At 32.6% G+C, this 24,452-nt stretch overlaps 2 pseudogenes; both read left to right on the top strand.

Moving 5' to 3' along the window:
- Positions 1-14,422: 14,422 nt before the first annotated feature.
- Positions 14,423-14,541, top strand: LOC118609886 (annotated as a pseudogene).
- Positions 14,542-24,077: 9,536 nt separating this feature from the next.
- LOC118609751 lies at positions 24,078-24,196 on the top strand (annotated as a pseudogene).
- Positions 24,197-24,452: the final 256 nt, after the last annotated feature.

Genomic DNA, 24,452 nt, shown 5'->3' with positions numbered 1-24,452 from the left:
ATAAAAGAACGGTGGTGATGAAACTTATGTAGGTAACTCAGGGATAGTCTTTAAGAAGTGCAACGTGTGAGCTAGGATTGAAAGGAGGAGAGGAAGTTACTAATGGGGAACTCTAGGAGAAGGCATGTCAGGTAGACATTCTATCAAATTCAAAGCCTTAAAGGTACAAAGAGAGACTGGATAATGTGGCAATGGGAAAGAGTAGTAGTATGGCATGTCGTGAAAGATGGACTATGTGGACACATTCTTTCCTGTGGGAGTTTGATTATATGCAAATAGTAATGGGATCTCACAGATAATGGTCTAGGCAATATTTGAACAAACTCCATTATGAAAGTTGCCACTCACCTAATCTCAATTATTAAATTTAGTACCAAACTACAGAGGGAGTCACTTGACATTCTTTTAAAAATTACACAGTGCATACATATAAGTATGAAAATAATTATATTACCATATTGTCCCCCCTTATCTAATATTTATCAGTTTTAAAATATAATTTTTCTTTATTTAAAAATAAGTATTTTATCTATAGCATTAGTTCATTTTCTTTTATCTGACAGCATAATCCTTATAATGATGAAGGTAAAGCTAAGGTTTTTCTAATATCAAGTGCTATGATCTTATGGCACTTATATCCTAGCTTGATGACCAATGGACCAAAAAAGGATTCTGAGGTGAGCAGAAATTTATGGCAGTCTTGAAATATTCTTGTACAGTTATCATTTCGTTATTTAGAATTTGCTGTGAAATAGTGATTTAGATCATTTAACTGTTGATTTATTTGCTATTTGGCTTATTCATTGCTTAAAAACATTTTTTTTTAATCTTTGTGGTGATAAATGGAAAATAAATAATAAGTAAATAATTAGTCTAACCAATGTATCCTTAAACCAAGAGCCCAGCTGTTGTGGAATTTATAAGATTTCGAGTTTTTGGTTGCCCTAGGAAGCTGACTGGGAGCTGTTTGCTACCCCATATATAAAGACAACCTAAAATTTCCATAGAATTTTAGATAATTTACATTTAACATGATTTTTGACATGGTTAGACCTAAACCTTAAGCTTGAATTTGTCTTCTCTTTGTTTCATCTCTTTTGTTTGCCCTTCTTTTTATTTCCTGTCTTCTTTTTGATTATTTTTAATAATTTCATCTTATTTCTTTTTTTAGACTTATTAAATGTAACTTTTTTTTTCTTTTACATTTTAGAGAGTGCTTTAAGGCTTATAATATAGATCTTCAACTTTTTACAGTCTGCCTTTAAGGGTTATTATGCCACTTCTCACATATAAGACCCTTATAACAGTACATTTTCATGATCTCCTCCTGACCTTTGGGGTGTTTTAGGAGATGGGCATCTGGAAAGATCTTTCTGCACTGTGATAAAAATTCCACTTGTAAGTCACCACTAAATGACAATACGCATAAGCATTATTCTGGAAAAGCAAATGTTTTAGCTACAGTTCCTCTGGCTTATAATTTATAATTTACCTGCGGCTACTATTAGCGAGATATAGGATATTGTTTATTCTTTGTTTCAACTAGACAATGCCCATAAAAAATGGGGTTAATAAATCTCTGAATCACAAATCAATCTTTACAAGTATAGCTTTCGAGAGGAAGTTTTTATCTGAGCTCTCCCAGAAAGCTACCTTTGCTAGCCATTTAAATTTGTGCATGATCATAGTTTTGGGGGTAGGAAAAAAAAAAAACAGTAGATACAATAAATTTATAGGCTGGATTATTTTCCTATCATTTAGCAATACTTTATTATTTGTTTATTAATATATATGACTGTCACAATCACATACACACCAGAAGATTTGATACAATTTTTAGAGAGATTAAATAACAGTAAACAGAATAAATAAACTAAATGAAAAAAAAAAGAACAATATCAAAATTTAATGATCTTTCTCTTGCCATGTTGAAAAGAAGTTCTTATCTTCAAATATGAGCCAGTCACATTTTAGAATAGAGAATCCAAGATTTGTTGGTAGAAAAAAGGATTCCTCAGTCTACACGGAGAATAAGCTTGGGTGCTTTCATATGGTACGTGTGCTTACTTAAAATGTTTACCTGTAATAGATTGCTTGTCCTATCCCGACCCTGAAATTCAACTCTAATGCAAATTTTGTTATGCAGGACTTTCACTCAAAACTGCTTACACATCTGTCATTGTCCTCTACAAGGCGAGCTTTAAATCTGTACTATATTTATTATGCAAATTCCTTTGAAATCTGTGGTGCAGGTGCCTCATGCTTTTCAAAATTAGTTTGCATATTAAATGTAGCATAGAAAATGATGGCCCACAAACTTTAACGGCTTTGGTTTTAATGAGAGACTGTGGAACAAAATGTATTGGATATTCAGAGTAATTCGCACGCAATACAAACAATAGGAAACACTCTAGTACGCCCTTTGTTTCACACTATACAAGTTGAAGAGAGCAGCTGTTACCCAAACATGTTTTTTTCTCAATTGTTTCATTTTATTTGAAAACTATTGGAACAAGAAAAAATTGTGCAATCCTTGCTAGAAACATGTTTGTGTAACTGACTTGTTTTTTCTTCAAATTTACTTTTCTAAGTAACATAATTGCCTCAGGATGTCAAATATACTTTTCTTATGACTCTATAATGAGAACGGACAAATGCTTTAAAAAAAATGCTTGTCAGAAAAATAAATCATTGGAGCATTATTTTATAAATAGAATAAATTTAAATAAAAAGTTGTAAATCAGCAAATAAATTGATGCATTATTTCAAGCATTACAGAAATGGAATAATTACTCTAGTGCTTGCACTTACGATGGAACCTTACATGACCATGGGTATAAAAATGTATTTCTTAAAATACAGGTTGTAGGGGATGTGAGGGGAGGGATAAATAAGCAAAGTGTGGAGGATTTTTAGGGCAGTGGAGATACTGTGTAGAATATTATAGTGATAGATTCATATGAGTATACATTTGTCAAAACCCAGAGTATGTATCACACCAAGAATGAACCCTAATGTAAATCGTGGTTTTTGGTGATTACGTGTCAATGTAAGTTCATCAATTGTAACAAAGGTACCACTCTGGTGGGGGATGCCAGAAATGAGGTCGGCTATGTATGTGGGGAGGTAGGAGTATATGGAAAATGTCTGTATTTTCCTCTCAATTTTGCTATAAATCTAAAACTGCTCTAAACAATTAAATTTAAAATGAATAGTTCCAGGAAATATTTAAATATTCTTAAAAAGATAATTAAGAACTTCCAGTTTCAGCTGTGATATGTAAAGAGCTTGAAAATTATCACCCTATCTTTCAAGAAGAAAAATTTGAATAAATTAAAAATCAATGACTTTTCTTGGACCAATGAAAGAACTGAGGTTTCCAGTAAAACTGCCACTCCAAAATTTGGAGAGACAGGCAAATTCGGAGATCAGATTACCAGAAATAGGAGCTGCTGCAGCCATGAACTGGTGGGCACGCTTAGATGATACTGTTGACAAGTCGCTGGAGGTAGACTGAGAACGAGGACCAGCAAGAAAAACTAGTGGGGGAGGTGAACACAGTTAGGAGAGCATCTTACTTTAAAGGGTTTAACCTTGAGGAACTCCGTCAGGTGCTAGAGTGAAAATCAAAGAAAGATTCGCTCATGGCTCTGACAAGGGAATGGAAAAAGTAAGTATTGTGAAATAGGCCCAGAGTGTTTTTCAAAACAAAAAACCTACTCTCCAGGGAAAAATACTTCACCAGGCCCTTACCAACTTGGGGAAAGATCAAAACAAATACAGTAACCATGTATGATTTCCTCAAAAACTAGGAATGAAGAGGAACTTTCTAAACATAATAAAGAAATGTATATATATAAAAAAACATATATAACATCATATTATTATTAAGAAGCTGTATACTTTCTAACTTAGATCAGGAAAAAAACCAAGAATATCCTCTCTCATACTCTTATTCATTATTGTACTGAAAATCCTGGGTTTTGCAATAAGAAAAGAAAGGGAATAAAAAGCAATTTGAACAGGGAGAAATAAACTGTCTTTGCAGATTATATGATTGTCTATGTTGAAACTTGTAAAGAATCAAAAAACAGACACAAAAACAACTCCTGAAATACTAAACGAGTATCGCAAAATCATAGGACACAAGTTTAATGTACAAAGATCAGTTGTTCTATATAACAGAAAGGAACAATTAGAACATGAAATAAAACAAAATCATGCCCCAAATTATTTTTAAAAAATAACTTTCCAAAATGAAATGCATAGGTGTAAATTTAATAAGGTATGTACAGGATTTATATATGGGAAATTACAAAACTCGGGTGGAAGAAATCAAAGAAGATGTAGCTAAATGCAGTGATATTCATATTATAAATTGAAAGACTCATTATTGTTAACATGTCAGTTCTTCTCAACTTAATATTTAAAATTCAGTCCCAAACAAAATTCTAGCAACCTATTTTGTGGATATTGACAAACCAGTTCTAAGTTTATATGAAAAGGCAAAAGACCTAGAATAGCTAACAAAATACTGAACAGAAAAAAAGTCAAAGGACTCACAGTACCTGCTTTCAGTAGTTTGAATTATAGTGATCCAAACACTGTGGTGTCGATGAAAAAATAGAAACATGCCATTATTAACACAGTGATATATTTTATAATTAAATACATATTTTAAAATGATTTTATTTTTAAAAAATACTTTGTTATTTGTCTCTCACAACACTCATGATTTTCTTTTTTGTTTTTCACTACCTATGAATAAAATACTTCAGTGTTATTTGTATAAAGCAAAGTGAAGACTATACAACTATAATTTTCCAGAAAAATTTATTGCCATATATACTCAGGTTCTATTATATGGGTCATGGATGATTTATGTTTTTTAGACTCCAATGTCTCTTATATTGTAGTTTTTCATACTTTACTTCACATAAGTATTGACATATTTGATATGATCTCTCACGTTAGTGAATACTCAAATACAGTTTGTGGTCGTAATGGTTTATTGACTTCCTCTTCCCGTTCATTCATTATAAACTAAAATTATATAAAATTATTAATGAGTAATAAAATACATTTCTAATAGTTTTACTTTTGAGAATAAAATTTTCAATTTTCTATACTCATCATCATAATTTTTTTTAAGTCATAGAAATAGGCTTTCATATGTTAATTATTAGTATAATAGCAATTCAGATTTATTATTTTTATAATTGAACCTTATATTTTTATTTGTTTTGTGAACGTTTTAAACAGGACTTGACATTTTAACATTTCTAGATAGAAAACAGAAAAACTTAATCAATTTGTAAAACTACAATCCTAATTAATTCTTCTTGAAAGAGGGTATGGATTTTAATATCAACAACAGATTTCACTTTGAAAATAAACTTTACAGAACTCTCACAAATAAATATCCACCATTAAATAATTAAAATTTTCAAAAAGAGTCTGGCATATTTTATCTAAGGGTATTCCTAATTTAAGAAGTGTCTTTAAATACTGTAAATGCTGCAATATAGTATTTCCTTTATTGAAAGAAATGGTACATGGAGGCACTGAGGAGCTCGCAGAATATGATCTTATGAAAGAATTCGATGCATGATAATAGTGTCCTGTCTATCCCTGATTCCCTGTTCACAGATGGAACAGACGGACGGTCCCCAATTCCAGCGCACTGATTCCTAACCACTGTCTGACGGCCTCCCCTTAATGTAAATCTCCGCTTTACAGAAAGATAACGTCTTCTCAGTGAAACGAATGATGGGAATCTACAAGTCATGATTTCTTCATAAAATGAGAAAAGAGAGCCGATCATGAAAATAATCAGTGAGAAGATGGCTAACTAAACAGGGAAATTACTGTGTCAATGGTGGATATCATCGAGGTTGTAGAAGACACGAATCTCTCTACAAAGGAATGCCAGTCTCGTTGAAGGTGAATTGGAAGGAGAATTGGAATACAGACATACAAATGTTAACGAAAAGTATTAGACACATGCAAGTATAAAGATTTATAACAAATTATAATAAAGGACACCACCACCAAAAATGTGGGTAAGATAGGAGAATGAAAGATGATATCAAAAGTCTAGAAAGAGTTCATGGTACAAATGAGCCTATTATTGCATTTTGAATTTTTTTATAAAATAAATTATTTGATAATTCTTAGTATGTATTAACTAGAATCCACAGTAGACATTGTTTCACTGCGTGTTTTGTATATTTCTATGGGTCTTGACAAACGCATAATGTCACGTATCCACCATTACAGTATCCTACAGAATAGTTTTATCTTCCTAAATATTTTCTCCTTACCTTTTTTTCCACTCTCCATTCTGCAAACCCCTGTCAACCACTGATACTTTGACTATGTTTATGGTTTTGATTTTTTTCCCAGAATGTCATGTAGTTGCAATCATGTATGTGATATTATCAGACTGGCTTATTTCACTTACCAATATGCAATTACGCTTTTTCTATGCTTTTCATGGTTTAATAGTTCATTTGTTTTTAATGCTGAATAATATTCCATTATACATACATACCACAGTGTGTTTAAATATTCACCTATTGATAAGCGTGTTGGTTACCTCCAATTTGGGCAATTGTGAAAAAAGCTGCTAGAAACATTTATATGTAGGTTTTTGAATGGATGTCGGTTATTAACTCAATTATTAACTCAAATTTGCTGGATCGTATGCTAAGACTACATTTTGTAGAAACTGCCAAAACTTGTCCGAAGGGTGTGCTCCATTTTGCAGCATAAGCGACTGTTTCTGTTGTTTTATATACTTGCCAGCATTTGGTATTATCATTTTTATATATAAGGTATTTAAATAGGTGTGTGGCGTCATATCATCACCATTTTAATTTGCATTTCCTAATGACATATGAAGCTGCACATCATTTTACATGCTAATTTCCATCTGTTTATCTTCTTTGATGTGGTGTCTGTTTAGACATTTGGCCATTTTAAATTAGGTTGTTTGTTTCCTCTTTGTTCAGTTTTAAAGGTTATTTGTATATTTTGACTACAAGTTCTTTAGCAGATCTTTCTTTTGCAAATACTTTCTCTCATTATGTATCTTATCTTTTAATTTTTTAGTAGCTCTCTTTCACAGAGTTTTAATAAAAAAGATAATGGTTTTTCTTTCAATCAAATATTTTACAATTCCATGTTATCTCTTCTCCTAGCAAATAGATTTTATATCCTTTTAAAGTTTTTTTAGTGTTTACCCTAGAATTTGCAGCAGACATTTATAATTAATCTGAGTCCATTTTCAAACAACACTATACTACTACATAAACAGTAAAAGTAGCTTAGAAATAATGATTTACAATTCCTTATAACATCACTGTCATTCATTTTACTTTCCATATACTATAATCACTCAATACATTGTTGCTATTATTACTTCAAACAAAAATTAGCTTAATTAATTTTTTTATTTTCCCATTCATTTCATCGACTTCTGTTTTATCTTCATTTAATTGATATTTCTATATTAATTTTGACATTTTCATCTTAACTTTGACATTTTCACATTACTTTGCTGTAATCATTTTTTAGTTCTAGCATATTTTTTTGTCAATTCTTTTAGATAGTCTACATAGATAATCATATCATCTGTGAGCAAAGACAGTTGTGTGTGGATTCTTTCTCCATCTGTATGCCTTTGATTTCTTTATATTTTTTTGTCTTATTGCATTAGCTAGAACTTCCAGTACAATGTTAAAAGAATATTGGCGAGATGAGGCATTCTTATCTTAAAACTAATCCTAGTGGAAAGCTTTGAGTTTTGCACCATTAAGGGTGATGTTATCTGTAGACTTTTTGTAGAGATTATTTACCAAGTTGAGGAATTTCCCCATTATTCTACTTTATTGAGAATTTTTATCATGAATGGGTGAAGGGTTTTTGTTAAATGCTTTTTCTGCATCTATTCGTATGATCATGTGGTTTTTCTTTTTAAATCTATTCCTGTGATGGATTACCTTAAATTGATTTCCTAATGTTGAAACAGCCTTGGATTCCTGGGATAAATTCCATTTGGTCATAATGTCTAATTTTCTTTATGCATTGCTGAATTCAATTTGCTAATATTTTGTTGAAGATTTTTGCATTTATGTTCATGAAATATATTGATCTTTAGTTTTCTTTTCTTGAAATGTCTTTGTCTTGTTTTGGTATTTCTCCTTTATTTTTGAATTATAATTCCACAGGGTACAAAATTCTAGGTTGATGTTTTTATTTTCTCTACACTTTAAATATTTCACTTAATTTTCTTGCTTACATGTATTCTGAAAAAAGTTCCATCTAATTTTAGCTTTATTCCTCTATGAAAAAGTGGGCTTTCTCTCTCCCCTGTGGCTGTTTTTCTGGATTTTTTTAATCTTTGATTTTCTGTAATTTAAAAATTATATGTGTAGATGTCTTTTTTTTTTTTTTTTTTTTTTTTTTTGGCATTTATCTTGCTTGGTGTTCTCTGAGATTCCTGAACTTGTGATTTGGTGTCTGACATTAATTTGGGGGATATTCTCAGTCATCATTGTTTCAAACATTTCTTCATTTTCTCTCTCTGTCTTTCTCCTCTTTCTGCTATTCCCATTATGAGCAAGTTACACCTTTTGCTGTTGTAACACACCATCGTGTCCTGCATATTTTGTTCGCTATTTTTTAGTTTTCTTTCTGCTTTTTGGTTTTCAGAGATTCTACTGATATGTTCTCTAGCACAGAGATTCTTCCCTTCACTGTGTTCAGTGTACTAAGAAGCCCATCAAACACATTCTTCACTTGTTACAGTGTTTTTGATCTCTAGCACATCTTTTTGGTTCTTTCTTAGAATTTCCAACTCTCCGCATCCCTTGCCCATCTGTTCATACATGCCATCTACTTTATAGAGCCCTTAGCAGATTAATCGTAATTGTTTTAAATTCCCAGTCAGATAATTCCAGCATCCCTGCCATGTCTGGTTCTGATGCTTGCTCCGCTTCTTCAAATTATGTCATTGCCTTTTGATGTGTGTTGTAGTTTTTTTCTTTGTAGATAAAGGAACTGTCTTTAGTAATGCGATGGTGATAAGTGAGGATGGCGGGAGTATTCTATAGTACTATGATTAGATCTAAAAACCTTTTAGTGAGCCTGTGCTTCTGGATTGTGATGTTGATTAGACTTCCTCAGTTTTTCCTCCTCCCTTACATGGAACAGGTGGGCAGGGGTTGGGTATTTTCCTTCTCTCAAGTCAGGGCTCTGGTTAACTAGTTTTCCTAGAGGGGAGGCCTTGTTAAGAAGAACAGAATCCTCTAACATATTTCAAAATGATTTCTTTTCCCCTTCCCCTTGCCATAGGCATGAGATTTCTTTAATGATATTTTCTTGGGAACCTATTTAAGGTCCTAGAGATAAATCTCACAATAATGTGGAAGAATTCCCTATGAAGGAATCCCTCTGGAGTTTTCAACTCTCAGTCTTGTCTGCACTGAGTTTCCAGCAATTTGTCAATTACTTTATATTTGTCTTCCTCTGGCCTTGAGTCCTATTTCCCACCATGAGTTTCTGTTCTGATAAACGTGACTTCTGTATCTGCTTGTCCATCTCTCCATTCTTGTAGGCAGCAGCTTGCCCTGAGTCCTCCTCTCTCTTGTGAATCCAAGAAGAGTTGTTGATTTTTCAGTCTATTCAGCTTTTTACTTGTTTTTTAAGCAGAGAACAACTTCTATCTACCTTACATGTGGAACTGTAAGCCTCCCCAGTAGTTAACTCTCAAGACAATCCACACAGCCTTCAGCAATTCTTCAAAATTATTTAAATATTCCTACTGGCTCCAGTGGCTTGCACTTCAGTTAAGCTAATTTTGGCTGCAATTTTCTTTATTTACCTGTCTCTCCTGTTTTTCCCTGTTACCTCAATTCTCTGATAGATCTGAGAACCTCTAAGAGATAAAACGACATAATAGCCTGGGTATCTATAGTGAAGAACTGCCTGAGTGATAGTTCTTTTAGTTGGCTATAGTATAGAGTCACCTGGGGAGCTTTTAAGAATCTAAACACCCAAGATGCACACCAGGCCAATTAAACCAGCATCTCTGAGGGTGAGACCTAACCATTTATATTACAGATTCACTATTGATTGCTGTGCGCAGTCAGCATGGAGCCCCAGGTGTCAGACTGGAGCAGGGTGTCTAGATCAAGGTGCCTTGGTTTGAATCATGGCTCTGGGGCTTTCTATTGTGAAGCTGGACAAGCCAGTAAATTGCTCTGTGTCACAGCTCCCTCACCTGGAGTAGAAGAATCATAATTTGTGGCTCATATTGGCACATACTACGTATTAGGTATATATATGCTACTTTTCTTTTTATAACAGTTATTACTAAAGGCTCAAATGACAAATTAAATCTTAGCAGTGCCCCGGAAATTCTCTGTGTTCCACCCTAAGGACGCACAGTTCTTTCCATCCCTAGAAGTGATTATTAACTTGAATATTATGTTTATTATGGATTTTGTTTCATATTTTATAATTTCCTTCTTTTTCTTTATTGTTGTACTACATTTTTATACTTACATTAAAAAATTGCTGTTTTCATGTTTAAAATTTTTTATAAAAATAGAATCATACTATAAGCACTATTCTGTGCCGTGTTTCAATCTATGTTGCATTTTTGATGTTTATTTATGTTTTCACGATTGCCTGTAGTTTTGCTTTAGAAGTTTCTACAGTGATTCATTTTTATAAATATACTGGAATTAGTGTATCAATTCTACCATTAATGGATATTTGTTTTATTTACAGTTATGTTTTAATTGTTATAGAAAATAGTAATGATAAAAATATTCTTGAACATGAATCATGGTGCATGTTCACAATAACTTTTTTAGAAGATATACATAGGAATAAAATTTTGGGGTCTTAATTATGTATATAGTTAATTTTACTAGGCGATACTAAATTATTTAATAAATCAGTTTTTCTAATTTGAACTTCAGTGGATAAATATAAACATTGCTTTACATTTCTGCAATTCTTGATATATAATTTTAAACTGATGTCATGTTGATGGGTATGGATCATTATTTTCTTTTTTTAAAGTGATTATTCATGATTTTTGCCCATTTTTCTATTGAGGCATTCCTCTTTTTCTTTACCTTAAGACATATTCTAAAAATTAATATTGACTATCAATTCTTCATCAGTTATATTTGTAGTAAATAATTTCTCCCAGTATAGATTATTGTTTCATTCTTCTATGGAATCTAGTTATAAAAAAAGTTCTTACATTTCAATATAATAAATTATGTCAAATTTCACACACACACACATGCACACACACACACATTAGAATCTAAGACTTAGGTTTTCCACTAGGTCTAAAGTTATTCTCTAAGACTAAGTTTAAAATTATTCATCGGTAATGTTTTATAAATGTTCTATAGTTTTACTTTTCTCATTTTTATTTTTAACTTACTTGAAATTATTAGTTTGTGAATATGATACAAAATAAAGCTCATAGTCCATTTTTCCATTTCCTAAATATTCCATTATTTTTAATAGCTCAATCAATTTCCTTCCCAAACTGCAAACTGCAAACTCACTCAAGATAAATCAAGTTTCCTCCTTCGTATTTTTCCCCTAAATACTCTATTCTGTTTTATTGATCTACTCCTGCACCAATAGAAACTACCTAATTTACTAAAATTTATGTCTCGATATCTGATAGGGAAATACTCTTCATTTTCTGCTTGTTCTTTCTTTTCTTAAAAATGTATTTTGTAAAATTTAGTGTGTTTTATCAGAGAGGAGCTCACATTAATAAAGACCCTTACATGTTTTTCATTTAGGAAAGAGGAGCAGACTTCTAGAATTTGTATAGTAATCCTAAAATAATAATAAAAAAAAATTGTTCCACACATATTTCTGCCTTAAAATTTGCCTTTAGGCTTTTTCTCCTCAGGGTAAATTCAAATTATTTTTTTAACTTGTGCACTCTTGTCTAATGTTTAGTTTGTCAATATAACTTCTGCTGTTCCCAACATCTTTGCTATTTTAGAAATAATATACATATGTCCTCAAGGTTCTTCTTGTCATTTATATAAAAAATTTAAATTGAGTGATATATATTTAGTTACACTTCCTCAGCCGTTTAGATGACTGCAATTTTTACTACACGCACAAACACACATATTTATGTCATGCATGTTTAGAAAATAGTTTTTAAAAAGAATATAGAGCTCTGGAGGTGGTCCGAAACCTTAATTTGAAAAAATAAATTAGTAAGTTAATAAAGTATTTATTGATGTAAGAACAGTGGTGGTTATACCAATAAACCTAGATTTGTCTTGTTTACTAGGACTATGAAATTATCATTGCATTAGTAATTCATTTTAGAATATAAAAAGGATGTGTCAAGTATAATAAGTACAATAGACAGTTCTGTGAAATCAAGTCGTCGCTTGTGATGAGAAATAAGAGAAATTTACATTGGAGACATGGCTTTGAAGGTAAACAAGACTTTGTCATGAGTTTGCTGCTCAGGTGAGTAGACTGTGAATTAGATGTTAGCATGTAGGAGAATTATTAGGTAGTGCTATTGTGATTATTGCCATGGATGGGAATGGGAGGAAGCAAGATTGCATAGAGGGAGAAGTAGGTGGAAACACAAGACATAATCAGAGCAAAGGAGATCTTTGGAGCTGGGACGGCCCTTCCCTGTTATCCTGGAATGGTTGACGGGCTGGACATTTGTATATCTTCATTGGTTATTCACTAAATGTGGGCTACCCCAAGAAGGGGTTGTGATCCTGGGCAAGACAACTCAGACATTTCTACTGGCTTTTAGTTGAAGGTTCTACAGCTTTACTTTCAGCAGTTGGAGGAGTAAATACTTCAATCCTAAAGGAGAGTGTGAGTGGCACATTCACAGCATTCATTTTAGACTCCAATGACCAGAAATGGTAGGGAATGTAATTTCAGTCTGTGCAACAGCATTACTATACAAAAGCACATTACTATATAAGTAAGGCAATGCAGATGATTTTCTGTTTTGCCTGTAACTTAAAAAGAAGCAAAGGTAACAAATGTTTAGAAAAAAGACACTTTTTTTTTTCACCATATCACTGAGACATGAGTATTATTTTTTAATTTGAAACTTATTTTGAAGGCTTTTTTTTAGCATGGCATTTAGATGATTATTAACAGAGAAGTCAATAAATAGGAACTAGAATGAAAGTAGAAATGGACACAAAGCAAATAAAGCATTGCCATATTCCTGATGAGAGGTGAGGAGGATAGTTTGTGTATTATCAGTGGGCATGCAAAGATTGTTTGATTCCAGAGCAAATGTGTGAATGATAACAGCAAAAATGTCATGAGTTTACTAGATACTAAGCATTTTACATAAATCATTTTATCTGATTCATAACACCAAGAGATAAATGCTATTATTAACATTCACGTTCTACAAGAAGAATCTGAAGAAAAACAGACTGTTTAAGTAGTATGCCTAAATTACTGTCATGTAACTAGTGAGTGCCTGAGCCTGAATTCAAATGCAGACAACTTGATTCCAGAGCTAGTATATTTAATGAGAGAGAGAGAGAGAGAGAGAGAGAGAGAGAGATCATACATTCTCAGTCTGAGTAGGCAGAAGATTTGGAGACTAATTAGTAAGAAAAATCCAGGGGAAATTATAAATACCCAAGGTGGGATGATGTAACACAATATTAATTTATGAGAGTATGAACAAAGTTTGGGGACGAAAGCATGAGCTGGTTTTTGAATCTCTCTCTCTCTTTCTCTCTCGCATCTTTTTATGGTCAAGCAATTCATCTAGGGAAAATCAGAAATACGACACAAAATAAAAGTTAAAGTATAAATTTAGTAGTTTTGTTTAGCAGAGATAATTTTGCAGGCTTCAAGACACTACATAACACACATACTTTTGCATGCTGTCCTGGAAAGTTGACCAATGGCATAATATTACAAATTAAATAAATACTAGCTTCCTTAGATACTAAAATACAATTTACTATTATTTCATATGTTTTGATGACTGTTGCTTATCTCCTTCCATTTTAGGTTCAGAATTCTCTTGTTTGGACTACTTGATTCATAATATATGTAATTAGACAACTAATAATCTCCTGGAGTTTTATCTTGTATATCTGCCCTTTACATCTTAGTGTATGTCACTCATTTGCAGCTTTCAGAAATTCAGAAATTAACTTAACCGGATTTTCTCCTACAATAATGAGGATATTTAACACCACTAAAGGCAGGTAGCAGCAAAGGGATAATAATTTTGATTTTAACCCATCCCTACCACCAAACATTCATAATTACCCCACATCTTTTCAACCATTGAATATTTAACATTTAACTTCTAGAGTGAAAATATATAGCCTATTAGAAGTCAGTACTTGTCTACAACCATGCCACTCTGAACAAGCCAGATCCTGTCTGATCTTGGATGGTAAGCAGGGTCGAGCCTGGTTAGTACTTGGATGGGAGACCATCCAGGAAGACCAGGTGCTGTAGGTGTAAAAAAATAAAATAAAATAAATAAATAAATAAATAAAGTATTGTAAGCTGATAAGGTCCTTGCAATCTGTGAGGTCAACCAAGGGTTGCCACACCTAAAAAAAAAAAAAAGTCAGTACTTGGGTGTTAACTTTTTGAGTTTTTTTAAAATAAATTTCTGTTGGAGATAGTAATTAGAAAGCAAACACTTTTAATTGGCAGAATATGACTTTATTAAGAGAGAAATGAATTTTCTCTGAATGCTTAAAATTGGACAGCAGCAGTATAAGATATGTCTGGATTACTAGATTATAGACTCTGTACAATAAAGGCATCAAATGAATATGAATTATGACATAGATTTTATCCATGCAGAATGATAAAGTAAATATGATTGTTGAGTGTTAAAGCTTAGCTAAGATACTCTGTGTTACTACTGTCTAGGCTTCCATTTTGCAGGGACCTTGAGCTGATACCAGCCACAAGGTCACAAGGAGATGTGAGCTTCTGATGTGAGTTTCCCAACAGTCCTTGTGATCAATACTCTTCCCTGCTTCCTAGCACCTGAATGCCTTATGCGCCTGTTAGATAAGTCCCCACCGTGGCTTACCTAAACATCATTCTTTTGGTTTAAATGGACCAATGCGACCTAGTCTGGGAACCCCAAACCTTCCATCCTTGGGACCTAACAAAGGCATGTGCCCCATTTGCCTTTCAAGGCTTGCTAGGTACTTCCTCCAGGATCTGTGCAGAACAAACTTCTCTATATTAGCTCTCGTTGTGGTCAGTTGTTGAACCAAGGACCACCATCAGGAACATGGGGCTCCACTTAATAAGTGTGAATTTGACAAATCCATAAGATTGAGTTTCAAAGTAAGCTAATGAGAGAAGAGGACCAAAGATTAGAACTGTCCCTTGCTGCTTTGCTCATGTTAAAAGTCTGGTGAGATGATGGCAGAGATGTTGATCTTGGCTTGTAGGACCCTGACCACATTATATCTGATGCTCGTTCCCCCCTCAATTACTATGGATGCTAATGACCTCTGATAATCAGTGCAGTGGGCAGAGTGCCAACATAACACGACAACAGCAGAGTAGCAAGAGCAGGTGTCTGAGCTCTTGAATGAGGGGGCGAGTGATTAGAGATTAATTTAGAGTTTCTTGTAAAAATTTTAATTTTATTATAATGGAATGAGAAGCTTTTGAAGTTTATATACACTATAGCCTTTTGATCTGTTTCAATTTTTATACAAATCACTTCAGCTGCTATAAAAATACACCGTGGAGTTGTGAATGGAGACGAAAGGTTGTAAAATGAGAGACTAGTTAGTAGTCAATAGTAATGGCTCACTTTACAAATGACTGTGGCTTTGACTAGCGTTGAATCACAAAATTGTGACAGGTGATCGGGTACATGAATCATATGAGAGACAGAACCAAAATGACATAATAATGAAATTGTTATGGGCTATACAAATAGAAGGAGGATAAAGTATTCCAAAGTTTTAAGTAAGAATATGAGACTGGGTGGCGGTAAAATTTGCTGTGATAAACTCATGATGCTACCAGACTTTATGGTACTGAATGTCTGAATCCATTAACTAGATCCCTTTGGCTTATATTCATGCCCTTTCATTTATCTCCTGGTGATATTTTTTCCTTCCATGTAGATCGTCTGTAGGGAAAACAAATTAGTAGTTAGGCAAACACAGAAGTCTGACCTACCTCCTGTAATATCTTTCACCGTAAATTAATTAATTGCCTCTCTGGATTATATACTTTGTGTTTTGTGAGTTCTAATCAGAGAAAATCATCCTTTAAAATTACAGTCAACAGTGTTAACTAACAGACTTATATTTTTATCTCCTTAGATAATACAACAAATTCAGCAAAGTAAAAGATATTTTGCAAAGCTAACTACTTAGAGGAAAAGCCCTATAGAACTGTTCTCTTTCCATTCAAATTTTCATATCCGGCCACTTATGGTACACTACGCAAGAAACATAAAATGCATATTTCTGGTCAACAAGAACTGTTAGCACTCTTCTGGGGAAATTAATTCCTCTTTCTCTTATGTCCTCACTATGTCTTGTTCCTGGAACAATTCTGGAATAAGTCACTTTGCCAGCAAGTTCTCTCCTTAATCCCTGAAGGCACTGAAGTTCTTCCAGAGATGATTGTTAGTACAAGCATATAAAAAGATTTGCTCTTCAGGACATTCCCATTATTTATTATTTTGAAAAACTACTAAAGCTCCATTGCTCCAGTAAAGCAGAAAACATTTGTCAACCATCCGTGACAATTCCTTATCTGCAGTTTCCTGTCTATAGTTTAGAAAAAAAATCGTGGTTCAAAACTAATCCAGTGAAACTGCTCTTTAAGCAACCTTCCTCAGCCTAGTTGAATTTTTTTTTTTTTCTGAAAACTTAGTATACAGAGAGGAAGGTATATTTTAATTTTAAGATATACCTTCCTCAAGAAAATTCATTATAGACTAAAAATTGTACTATACCTTATGAAAAATTGCTTTGTCCTACAGAATGTGACACACATTGTTTTTGCCTCAGTATTAATACACTGAATCTGCATCCAGGTTACATTTTAAGATATTCTAATTAACAACATACTCTCCAAGGATGGTTATGTTAACATTTGAGAGACTAAGCAGAAGTTTATGGTTCTAAGCATTAATAGTGCTACAAATAATTCATCACCAAAGATACTAATAGGAGTTAATATACATATATATACACACACATATATATTTACTAGGCAGATTATACAGACATTCATACAGTTTTATGAATATTATATAATAATGTGACACCCTCAGAAGTTTTACACACTGCAGTGACTCCTGAGACCAAGGACCATATTCAGTCCTGTATCTCACTAAGGATTGAGGATTCACATGCTTAATCAACAGAGATGTAGGTAACTGTGCAAAAGAAATGGTGCCTTTTTGTTTTGATAGCTGAAAAGTTTTGTTATATGGCAAAATTTGGTCTTAGAGTCACATTCATTCTATCAAACAACCAAGCCATATGACTATGGTGGTGAGAGACTATGCCCTTTTCTTCCTCTAAATCTGGAAGCTAGAAAGATGATAAGGGGAAGAGGCAAATTAACATTTATTTAACATTTATAAAGCTTTTGACTGTATTAGATCAATGCATTTCACATGTTATGGTGCATAAATACATCATCGGGGGATCCTATTAAAACATGGAGTTTCATTTACTCGGCGCGGGGCCTGGCCCGGGAGCTCAGCTGGAGGATTGCTGATACTCTTCACCCAATAGGGAGGTAAGATCTCAGTGTCGTTTCTATACGCGATTCAAAAATAAAATAAATATCTGCATTTGGGAATGCTTGCTTAATTCTGTAATATTATCAGGCTTTTCAAAAATATATAGGAAATTATTTTTAAAATATCCTTTCAGAACCCTAAATCTAATGCAATGGGAATTTAGCTATTTTCTATATAATTCTGTGATAGTTGTGTCTTTAAACTTTCTAGCGATAGTTTTGAATTGATTGCTAAGCACTTTCTGTCTTGATTCAATTATGCTGCCTCCAGATACTATGCACCAGATATGAAGTACTTATGGAATTATCACACCCATGAAGCAAAAATACAAAAAAACAATGGATTTCTGAATGCTTAAAGGAGAGACTTTCTTCCTTTTATACTTCTTTCTTTTCTCCTCCCTTCCTGTTTTCTCCCTCTCCCTTCTTCCTCCCCTCATTTCCCCTTCTTCTCCTCTCTCTTCTCTCTCCAATTAATAACAAAGAATTCAGCTAAGTTCTGGATTTTTTAAAAGTCATCAATCTTATGACTATTATTTATCAAAATTTCAGTTGATAGAAATAATTTTTAGGAAAGACAGCGCAAAAGATATAGAACTAATTTTCTTTACTTTATAATGTCTGTTGCCAGTTCCGGAGACAACTGTATATTTGTGTCACAATTTCTTGGTCACCAACAGAATTTCTTTTATAAAATGAAGTTGCTTATGTTATGAGTCAATATTCAGTATATTCTTTACAGAAAACCCACAGGAAAACTCCATTTATATCTTGTTATCAAAAATAATTTATTTCTCCTGAGAAACCTTTTTTTGTTGTTGTGGTTGTTATTGTTGCTTTAATCTCACATCATTTTGAATTATTTGACTGATAAGTTGTCCCTTTTTTAATTTCCTTCAAAGGATAAATTTGTGAACTCAAATTTAGCATGTATAAAATCATTGTTTAATAATTTTAACCTTATCCAGGGCTTTGTTTTTCCCACTGTTATTTTTATTTTCTCATTTTCCCTACTTTCAACTCATTTTGTAATGAGTTAATGAAAGCTGACTTTCTGAAACAAATCTGGACATGAGTAAAATATATTAACAAAAATATATAAAAATCAAGTAATAAATTCAATATATGTAGATTTATCTAAAAATAGCGTAATTATAATGGCATTCACTATTTTGGATTCCCAGTATTTAAAGCAAAAACATTTTTTTTTTCAGGACATTTCACTTCTGTTTAAAATGCATGTTGGTGTTTAGAGCACAATATTACTTTTTAATCTTTTTCTATAAAAGTATTTATAAAAACAAATCTCATGTACTGCATTATCATGTTCTAGTTCTATGTGAATTTTAATAATACTATAATAATTAAACTGAGTCAAATAATTTTCTTAGAGACTAAGATAATGTACTCTTCTCAGTAGTTAAATCACTGCCTTTAGCTAAGAATACATAAAAATTAAAATATTTATTTTATATCTATCAGTCACTTATTAAGCAAAATAAGAAAACAGTTTTTCTAATAAGAATCATGCTTTTTAATAGTGATATCAACATTAATGTGTCAAAGAAAATAATGAAAGCATTTGTCTCCTCATTTACTTTATATTCAATAGTCTTCCAAGTAGTAGCTGAATACTCTCAAAGTTATATCTCCTATCACGTTTCTAACGTGCCCAAGGGCTGGCTGAAAACACTAATCATTTTTAGCTTTTTGATATTTTCTGAACTGGCTCTCACTCCCTTCCTCCTCTTTACTTGAGAATTTTTTTTTTTTCTTTCCACAGTTAGTTAAGTAGTCCCTCATCGACTGGATAAAATTCTACTCATCTTTCAAGGTCCAACATGAAGATCACATTTCTGAAATCTTGAAAATTCTTTTTCACTTTCTAACTCTATCCACAGAAAATCACTCCTAATTTATATATTAGAGTATACTTCTAGTATTGAGCTGGCTATAGTTTTTGTATTTGATCAAAATATTTATATTCTTTGGAATACATCTAATATCTCTTGCTATATTTGTTGTTGATTTAATTGAATGCTCTATCACCTGTGTCACTACTTGGAGACATACTTAAATGTTAAAGTTATCAACAGTTGTCAGCATGATGCTTGGTACAGATAAATGTTTAATGCTTTATCAAATTGAATTAAATCCCCAAACTGTAGAAAACAGAAATCACGGTGGGTAGTAAACTGCTTGGTATTAAGAAACCATACATTTAGCCTTAGTTGTGTAAAATTAATGATTTTCTTCTATAAATTAGAGAATTCCACCATGTCAGGACAAGCAAAGATGCAGAAGAATCTCTCTTCATAAACTTCTCTACCGCATTTATATAAAAACCAAGTTAATTTACTATTATAGAAGTTAATAAGTAAAGTTCCAGAAATCTTGGATTGAATTCTGAGATGACTGATGACTTTACATGTAAGAACCACTGTCAATTTAGAGAAACAGAAAATTTATTTTCATTTGAAGACACCGGACATGTTCTCTACTTTGTCATTTCTCATCTACTGTGTTCATCACATAACTTGATGAAGTCTTCCTTGCTATTCCTAAAACATGACATGAAAGGCATCCTCCTGACCCATGGCCTTTTCACTGGTTTTTCCATCTCCTCGAAGCCCTTTTTCCACAGATGTTCACAGAATGTCAAAACCTCAGACTTTCTTAGAGCACTCTGCCCCTTACTCCCTTTACACAGCTTATATTCTCTTTACACTATTACATCCTCTCATTGTTTTTTTAAATCCGATACAAATTATAAATGTGTTTGTTTGTTCCCTTCCCCCTTGAATATAAGCTCCTTCAAGGTAGAGGTCTTATTTTCTTTTCAGTATTGTATCGTAGTACCTAAAGGAAGGCTTGGCACATTGTAAATACTCGATATATCTTTGTCTGAGAAGTAGACAAATATATATAGTAAGGTAAGCAAATAATTTTTACTTTATTCCAATATATCTGAATTGCAGTGATAATACATATAGTGTGAAGTAGAGAAAAATTAAAAAATTAGAAATGCCCATATTTAGTAAGAGAAATTTCTCTCTTTTCTTATTTTTTACGATTATATAATTTATTCTGAAATAAATATACTAGTTAATGAGTAATTAAATGCATGCATTAATATGATAGCAGTGTACATTTTTAGAAATGGAATTACTGAAGTTGTTTTGAGAAAGTGTCGGATTTTCCTGGAAAAAAAAAAACTGGGACCAATTTACAGTCCCATGAAGTTATATGAGAATTACCTCACCTGTCCTCTGCATTAAAACTTTGTAACTTCTATAATTTAACAGGTAGACAAGATAAATAGTTATTTAAAATTTGTGTTTATTTATGAAGTAATGATTTAAAAGCCATTAGAAGATAGTCATATATTTCCTATGAACACCCTATTATTGCCTTGTGAATATTTCTTATTGGAGTGTTGGTTGCTTTACTTATTTGTAAGCATTTGTTAAGCATTACATGAATTTTCTATTTATCTTTCTTACGTGTGCTGCTAGCCATGATATTTTTGTTGTTATTCTATAGTTTAAGTTGTCATTCCTAATTTCAATGAATTGTGATAAGAAAATATGAAAATTTCCCAATTTCTATCGCATGAATTATTTTATTCATTATAAATGAATAAAGTGTTTTTTAAATTGGCTTAAATAGTTTCTACGTATTTGTCATGGTATATTGATGGTATTTAGTGGGAGTTTTGAAACAGAATTTTCATTTTCAATTTTGTTTTTTTAACTAATACATGACTTTGTTAAAAAATATCAAGCCGTGTGAAAAGGTTTACAATAGAAAATAAAGTACTTATGGCTGATTCCCACTCCCCAGAAGAATGACTTTCAATCCTTGTAATTGTTTCTCCTAGTGTTTACCTTACCTTTTACTTTAATCATTACATCTCTTCTGAGTAACATATACTCCAATATTGACGTTTTTCAGGTAATAGATAACTTTCTTCTGCTTACATTTATTGAAATGGAATTGTTTAGTAACAGGTCTGATACTTCTTAATACAGTGTGCTTTCTTTTTCATGGCTTTCTTTTCCTTTTTTCTATTATACTTTTTGTGTCCTGAATAAATTAGGGTAGGCCACACTTTCATAACAAATTGATTAAAAGGTATGGCTCAATATATCAACAAATTGATTAAAAGGTATGGCTCAAAAGCTTATTTCTGGCTCTTCTAAAAACGTATTTATCACTTTTCTTTCTTATTCAGTATTTCACACATCAGACTGCAAGTTCCATGAAAGCCAAGATATTTCATGTCCTCAAAAACTTTTACTAAATAAATAAACATTGTACTATTTGTGTCCATTTTCTTAGTAAAAATTGCACATTGCTTTGATTTAGTAATATGTTTAAACATTTTTTTTCTTGGTTTCTTGGTGCCATATTGACTAAATTTTTATCATCAGAACTCTTATAAATATATATATATATTCCCTTTTAGATGAATTTTCCCTTTTAGATGAAAAGCTTTCTTTCTCTGTCTGGGTCAAGTATCCCTAGTGTATGCTTCAGTAGCATCTTTTACAAAGAAATTGTCTGTCTCACAAAATTAACATCATGGAGACTCTCATCCCTTCTTCTATAGTCAGTTCCTTATGTTGTTCTGCAACTGTAGAGAAGACAGTGTATTCTGACTCAAGAATTCTAGCTTTTATTTGGCCCATGATTCATTTGATTTTAGAGGAATACACAATGTCGGTGCTAAATTTAGGCCAAATATATGTTTTTACCAAGGACTACCATGACCTAAAATACACTAAATTGTTTGAGACTCACCCTAAACTCTATGATCTCATTTCTTAAATATCTTCCCATTGTTCACTTGTCCCCTGCCTGTCACTCTTGTGTTCTTGCTTTATCCCAAAACATGCCAAACTCACTCTCACTCCAAAGCACTTGTATTTACTGTTATCTCTATTTGATGCTTTTGAACAAAATATCCATGGAGCTTGCTTCCTCACTTCACTGAGACCACTCAAATTTCATCGGAGGGACCTCCCTAATCATCTTTCTTAGCATTCCTCCATCTATTCTTTATCATTCATCCTGCTTAGTGTGCCATCACGGCACCCATTTTTACCTGTTCTATAACTTGTTAGTTGTCTGGTTTCTCCACTAAAGCATAAGCTCTATGAGAGTTTTCTACATGTTTGGAAACATCTTTTCCCCCATGTGGAGGTAAATGCCTGCTCAACGAGTGTGGGTTGCGTGAGCGAATCAATAATGCATCAGTGACAGGTGATGGATGTTCAACAAGTGCTAGTCAGTAACGCACTGCCGAATACCCCAGATATTTACATAGATGAATGTTTAACATGAAATAGAAAGTATATTACATTCAGGATAATATCCAAATTATGTAGATAATTTAAGGTGTTCAGATATGTTTTCAATACCTTTTTATGCCTGGATATAAAATATCATACGATTCTGCTAAATAAGCACAGTTCCTGAGTTCAAGGAATTCTCAGTCTAGGGAAAAAGATAAGAATACGTGCATGTATATTCCAAACTTTGTAAAAAGTCATGTCGGATAAAATATTTTTGAGGTCTGAGATTAAAAGATTTAAAATATCAAATTGCCTTACTAAGTCTAGTACCCCCCCACACACACACACAGAACAAAACATCCATACTGTTGGATTGTATTTATTCTTTATTTGTTGACATCTTCTTAAGTTTCATTCTGGTGGGCTATACCTAACTATAATCTCCCATTAACGATAATTTTCTGTTCAAGTAGTCTGCCTTCATACTGAAAAGTGAAATTTTTATTCCATGTTTATCGTACCAATGATTTCTGCCTTCTTATATTTATCAGTCCTTCTTATTAGGCAAAACCTTTCAAAGAGCATTCTGAAAATAAGACAAAACTTAGATAACATGTTATTTTAAAATCCATCGGAGTTTTTGTTTACATTAAAATAAGTATAAAAATATCTAGTTTCTACTCCATCTCACCCAGCTCTAAGGGCAACAGTTATTATAATGCAAATTGCCACTGTTGAGATACATCTTTTCATCTCTATAAAGTAAAAATCATTAAGTATTCACTTTGTAAAATGTAGCATCTCAGTGCTATTCCTTCAGGAGACCAGTGCTAGGCCACTAACAACTGCTGTATTTACTATAATTGAATTTCTCTAGAATAGCAAGCTGTTAGGACTATTAAGTGCTCAATCAGAAACTTCCTATATGTTTCAGTTAAAATGTGACAACTAGTCTATGGCCATGACACCCTGAACGTACCAGATCTTGTTTGATCTCAGAAGCTAAGCAGGGTCAGACCTGGTTATTACTTGGATGGGAGACCACCTAGGAATACTGGGTGCTGTAGGCTTAAAAAAATAAGAATAAAAAATAAAATGTGGCAGCTACGCAGGGTAGATAAACCTGCATGCCTTTAAGCCATATGAAACTCTAAGGTTTTGCTGTCAAATGAATACTTAAAAAAAACAAACAAAGTCTTTATGAACTTTATGTGCCTATATATTTTATCCTTCCAAAATTTTCCATTACCTCACTTATCCTCTTGAAGAAAGCCAATTCAAGACTATTAGAGTTAGAGGTATATATTTTATCAATTGTCCTTAATG

The sequence above is a fragment of the Rousettus aegyptiacus genome, unplaced genomic scaffold (assembly GCF_014176215.1).
Source record: "Rousettus aegyptiacus isolate mRouAeg1 unplaced genomic scaffold, mRouAeg1.p scaffold_m13_p_11, whole genome shotgun sequence".
Classification (NCBI taxonomy): domain Eukaryota; kingdom Metazoa; phylum Chordata; class Mammalia; order Chiroptera; family Pteropodidae; genus Rousettus; species Rousettus aegyptiacus.
This window is presented reverse-complemented; position numbering and strand designations above follow the sequence as displayed.